Source organism: Onthophagus taurus, unplaced genomic scaffold (assembly GCF_036711975.1).
Source record: "Onthophagus taurus isolate NC unplaced genomic scaffold, IU_Otau_3.0 ScKx7SY_20, whole genome shotgun sequence".
In the NCBI taxonomy this organism is placed as follows: domain Eukaryota; kingdom Metazoa; phylum Arthropoda; class Insecta; order Coleoptera; family Scarabaeidae; genus Onthophagus; species Onthophagus taurus.
The window spans coordinates 61,530-67,082 of NW_027248945.1; the positions used below are offsets into that span (position 1 = coordinate 61,530).

Below are 5,553 nucleotides of genomic sequence, written 5' to 3' on the forward strand. Positions count from 1 at the left end.
CGAACAATAAATTTATTTCCAGGATATGATTAAGGACTATTGAAACGACAATTATTTTTTCATACAATATGAAACATATGTACATATGAAAAAATAATTGTCGGTTCAATAGTCCTCAATCCTATCCTTGTAAAAAAATTATTGTTCGAGATTCTATTTAAAATACATCATTAACTTTTAAAAAATGTTTAGTACTTGAAATTGAAATGTTATTCATCATATTTCTATCAAGTTGAAGTGGTGATTATCTGAAACTTCATTTTATTTGATACCACTGAAAGTAGTTGAGGAAAAGTGTAAACATTTTTATCAAAACTTATCGATGTAGTGATGTTACGCTTATTTATTGTAATTTTCGCCCTTGCCACACTGGCACAATGCCAATTCAATACGAACAGGTGGGATAATCGGGATACGATTGCGAATGGATGTTTTTAGACGTTGCAGATGAATACGAGCGGTTTTTGCAACATAAAGGTTCCGGGGGTGTACAGGTAGAAATAAAGAAACGTCGATGTACAATAAATAAAAGTTATTTATTGTCTATTTAATTTTTTAGTTGTCTCCCGTAAGCGATAATAGACCATGGTGGGAACGTAGTTAACCCATCAGTTACAATTTTGGTACAAGATCTGGTGGAGAATCTGAATTTGCAGATATGACAAAAAGATGTAACGCAGTTGCAATTTCTAATAGTAAATTTAGTTTAGAAACTTATCACTCTTAGAGAATATTGATAAAATCCATCGTTTTCGTATTAAATGCAAAAATGTTAGACTCCAAATCCAATAACACTAAAAAAAATAAATAAAGAATCTGAATTGGCAATGACAAGTGAAAATCGAACTGAGCTGTCATTACTATTATGTTTGCAACATGTCCAAGCGTAGATTTAGCTAAATCACATTTTTAATTTGTTTTAGTTGGTTTAATAAAAGAATCCAAAAACAATAAATTAAAAATCAACAAAAAATAAACAAAAAACAACAACACAAACAGGAATAATAAAAAAAATACATAAAATAACAAGACAAGTAATAAAAAATTCTAAAGAAAATGTTCAAAAACTTACATTTCTTTTTTTTAGTGCTATTATTGAAATCGGAACCCAACATTTTTGCATTTAACACGAAAACGGTGATTTTTATCAATATTATCTAAGGGTAATAAAAGTTTCTAAACTAAATTTACTATTAGAAACTGCAAAAATAAATGTAGGGTTATGATAGAATAAAAAAGTTCTGAGCAAACAAACTTTAGGAACAGCCTGTATAGCATTGTTCCCGAGGACCGAACCAACTAATAAATTGCCTAACGATTTTACAACACATTGATTTATACTGTACCAAATTTCAGCGCTTTACTGTAAATAGTGTTTAAGACATTTGGAAAAATGTGTTAAACTTTCCTCACTTTGATGGCCTGTATCTTTGAAATTTGAAGACTCTTACTTATTTTTTTTTTACATGAATCGTCATCATTTTCACTCGAGTATATGTGACTAAATTAAATTTGTTCCCCGAGTCACCGAAACACCCTGTATATACAATAATATGAATATACAGTATGTCCCCGGATCGAGTTACAAAGAGGAAAAAAATTTTTGTTACTGATTTTTCAAACTTATCTCAGCATAAATAATGCGTCGGATATGTTCAAACTACTAAATCGCATGAATTTTATACTCTAACTATAAAAGCTAACTAATTATTCCAATTTTTATGTAAAAATTGGACTTTTTTCTAAATTGAAAATTGAAATTGAAGTTCAATTTATGATATGTAACGATAGAAACCATAAAACTTACAACTTATGTTGGTGAGATTAAGTCTTTTCATGCGATGTTAACCGTGAAAGAGAGAATTTATTTAGTACTGTGATATGGTACTAGTGAATCATGTTTTCGTGTAGTTATACAAAAATTCCAGCAAAAATATCCGGACACAAGAATATTTCATGCGGGGCTCGCAAACTGATGAAAAAAAATTTGGAAACGGGTTCTGTATTATCCATAAAGAGGCAGACAAAGAAACTAAATGAAGAAGACGCTGCTTTTCAGATAGCTTTTCAAGAAATGATATTGTTTCTTCCCAACATTGTTGTTATTGGAGCGATGTAAATCCAATTACCCTTAAATTTTATACGGTCAATGTATTTTCAGCAAGACAGTTGCCCAGCTTACCATTCACGCATTGTGTCAAATGGTTATATTTACAATTTCGTCAAAAATGGATTGAACGAAATGGTCCTATTTGATGGCCAGCACGCAGTTCTGATTTTACAATTATGAATTTTTATTTTTGGGGATGATTGAAACAAATTGTTTACAGTGAACCATTATAAGATGATGCAGAACTATTAAAGCTAAGAATAATTAAAGCGATAGAATCTCTACCACAGGCGGAAATTCGTACTTCTTATAAAAAATTTAGAACTCGTCTTCAAATGTGTGCCGAATTGGGAGGGAATTTGTTTGAATGAGGATTTGTTCACTTACAAATAAATAATATTTATCTACAACTATTGAATTATCTATTCGTTATACAATTGATTTTTGACGGGTAATGACACTCATTACCCATGACAGACAAAGTGTTGAATAATGAGGCCATTATTCCACACTTCTGACACTGCCTACTAATCAAAAAATAAAATATTAACAGAAATGACAGCTTTCTTATATTGAGGTTATGTCTGAAATGTCTATCATGTTTATTTTTTTTTCGTTTTTTTGATTTTTTTTTCAAAATTAAATAGTTGTAGATAAAGTATAGTATTCAACTTGCGTATAATGGATGTTACCCACTCAGATTACAACACTCGCTCGCTTCGCTCGCTCGTGTTGCAACTTCTTCTTCGTGGGTAACAGCCGCCATTATACGCTTGTTGAATAATATACTATTATTACTTACATAGTGTGTTATTACATAAATTTACATTTAAAATATTTTATTCAATTAGCCATATTTTAATTTGATTTGTCCTTATATTTTTCACTAACATAAGTTGTAACTTTTATGGTTTCTTATTGTAAATTGAACTTGAAAAATTTGAAATTTAGGAAAAGTATAATTTTTACATACAAATGGGGTTAATTAGTTAACTTCTATAGTTAGAATATAAAGTTCGTTTAGTGGTTTGAACATATCCGACGCATTATTTATGATGAGATAAGTTTGAAAAATCAGTAATAAATTTTTTTTCCTCTTTGTAACTCGATCCGGGGACATACTGTATATTGTTTTTATATTAATTATAATTATTATTTTTTGTCTTAATTTTTTTCTTCACGCATTTGTTTCAATTTACAAAACCTTCTCTTGGCATAAAAATGAAATAATGTTATTCCAGACAAACAGAATCATTAATCTGTTTCTAGGAATTTCCGAAACATTTTTGTGTTGAACATATTAACATTATTATTCGCTTTTCTACAAATTATGTAAAAATTTTGTTCACTTAAAAACGGCAAACACATCTTTTAATCTCTTTAATAAAAAGATTTTATTAAATTCATTTAATTCATTCATTATAAAATATGATCAAAATTAAGCCTGACCAAATTAAGAGAAAAAATTAAACACACCAGTTAGCTGGTCGCTCACTGCTAGTGAGGGTATGTGACTGCTAGTGACTAGTAATCTAGGTCCACGGTACTATACATTGAACTGTTATTTCATTTTTCTTAATTTTTCTCATAAATAATAAATAAATCGCAAATTTTTTAATGTGAATTTACCTTACTATTAATCCCACATCATGGGAGTTACATTATGGTATAAGAATCGTTAAAAAATAAAACTATAAATTTCGTAATTTTTAATGCAATTTATTAAAGTTTAAAATAAATTTTCTTACTTTATATAGAAGATTTTCCTACGGTTTTTTCTTTTCTTCTAATTAAATCACTTTAATTTTAAATAATCCATAACTCACAAAACGATAAATTTTTTATTCTTATTTAAAAAAGGGAAATATAAAAACAAATAAATTAGGATTGTATCCCGAGATCCTTCTGTTCGCGATGTTACCAGGATACTGAAGCGTTCCGGGATGCATAAGAGCTCTCTGGGTATCGGTACTGCACACGAATTTAACCTCTCGAAATCACCTCTGTAAATCAAAAAAGAATTTTTATTACACTTTATATATCAGAAAGTGTTCATTTTAAACTAATTAATTTTAAATTATTTCACAATAATATATGATTAAAACTCATTACATCTTGAAGAAAAGAGGGAAAGAAAGAGAAACTCTCAGTGGGAATGATAATTTAAAGTGAAAATTTTCCTTGAATTCGGGAAGATCTTCATCAAGCGTGTCTTTATTACATTCGACGGTTTATTTGAATTAATAAACGTATTACATAGAACGTAGAGGTTGCGGGAATTCAAGGAGTTTTGCAGTTCTCTTAAACGCTTATATATTGTTTAATTCAGACCACTTTTTCCTCTGTAAATATTCTATATTAAACGGTTAGAGACGTTTCGGGATCAACTCGCATCTTCAGTCAACAACTTTGTTACTCTTAATCACAGTCATATCTACAAAAAACCACAACAAAACCATGAAAAACTCGGTGACAAATAAAGACTCCTTGTGAAAAATTTATTTTTTATTACAAGATCGGTGCAACATGTTTCGAGATTCAAAATCTCTTCATCAGGCACGACTAGAAACACAAAATTAAAGCAAGAAAATTGTTATACATAAATTTAATTTTGTTTAGTTACCGTCAATTATAGGCATTACTAAAATTTAAAGGCCTTAAGGGTAAGTTAGTTTAGTTAAAAATATTCTAAAACAAAGTAAAGACACGAGTTATACTTTCATTTTGTGGATCCTTGTTATCAATATGTATAAATATGAAAAAGTCATGTATGTTTTTATGCTTTTATTGATAGATAATTTAAAACTCTGCCTGACGCGTTTCGGCGATCTACGCCATCTTCGGAGGCACTACAAAATTAAACATAAAGGTACAGAAATCATTTTGTGCTGTTAAAATAGTAAATATTATTAATGTGAGTAGAATTTTTGATATTAACATTAAGATTAACAAACTGAATATAAATTAAATGAAACAAAGTGTAACAAACCTGAATATTATTAAAGAACATGTGTCTAACTTACTTCGTCCTTTTTGGTTATGTCACCATAAAATATAAATCACTCTATCCATGTGCGCACTGCAATCAATATGCTTACTGTAGTAATCTTTTTAAATATAAACAAATGATGGTTTGGATTAACAATTTTATCAATAATTATTTTAGTTTTACTCGAAAGCGAACAATTTTGGGAAGAGGCGTGCTTGGTGTTCGTTAGTGGTCTTGCGCAGTATTAACTATATGGTACACATGCGTGTTGAGGATGGTCAAACTCCTAAGTTTAAATATGAATTTCAAAGAAGTGGTCATTAACATTCCATAAACAAATGAACGATAGAGGAAAAAAAGGGGGGGGAAAAGGAGAAATAGAGGTGGTATGGGAAAGTAGCCGTTGGGACCCGTTGGGACGAGTTATACTTGTCAGCGAGCGGTAGGCTTTTTA

General features: G+C 29.6%; 1 long non-coding RNA gene across 1 annotated transcript; it reads right to left on the reverse strand.

Moving 5' to 3' along the window:
* Nucleotides 1-3,937: 3,937 nt before the first annotated feature.
* On the reverse strand, nt 3,938-5,325 carry LOC139432510 (uncharacterized). The gene is made up of 2 exons (XR_011642285.1): nt 5,134-5,325; nt 3,938-4,113 (listed from the first exon to the last, which is right to left on the reverse strand). It is a non-coding gene; the product is annotated as an uncharacterized lncRNA (long non-coding RNA).
* Between the last annotated feature and the right edge of the window lie 228 nt (nt 5,326-5,553).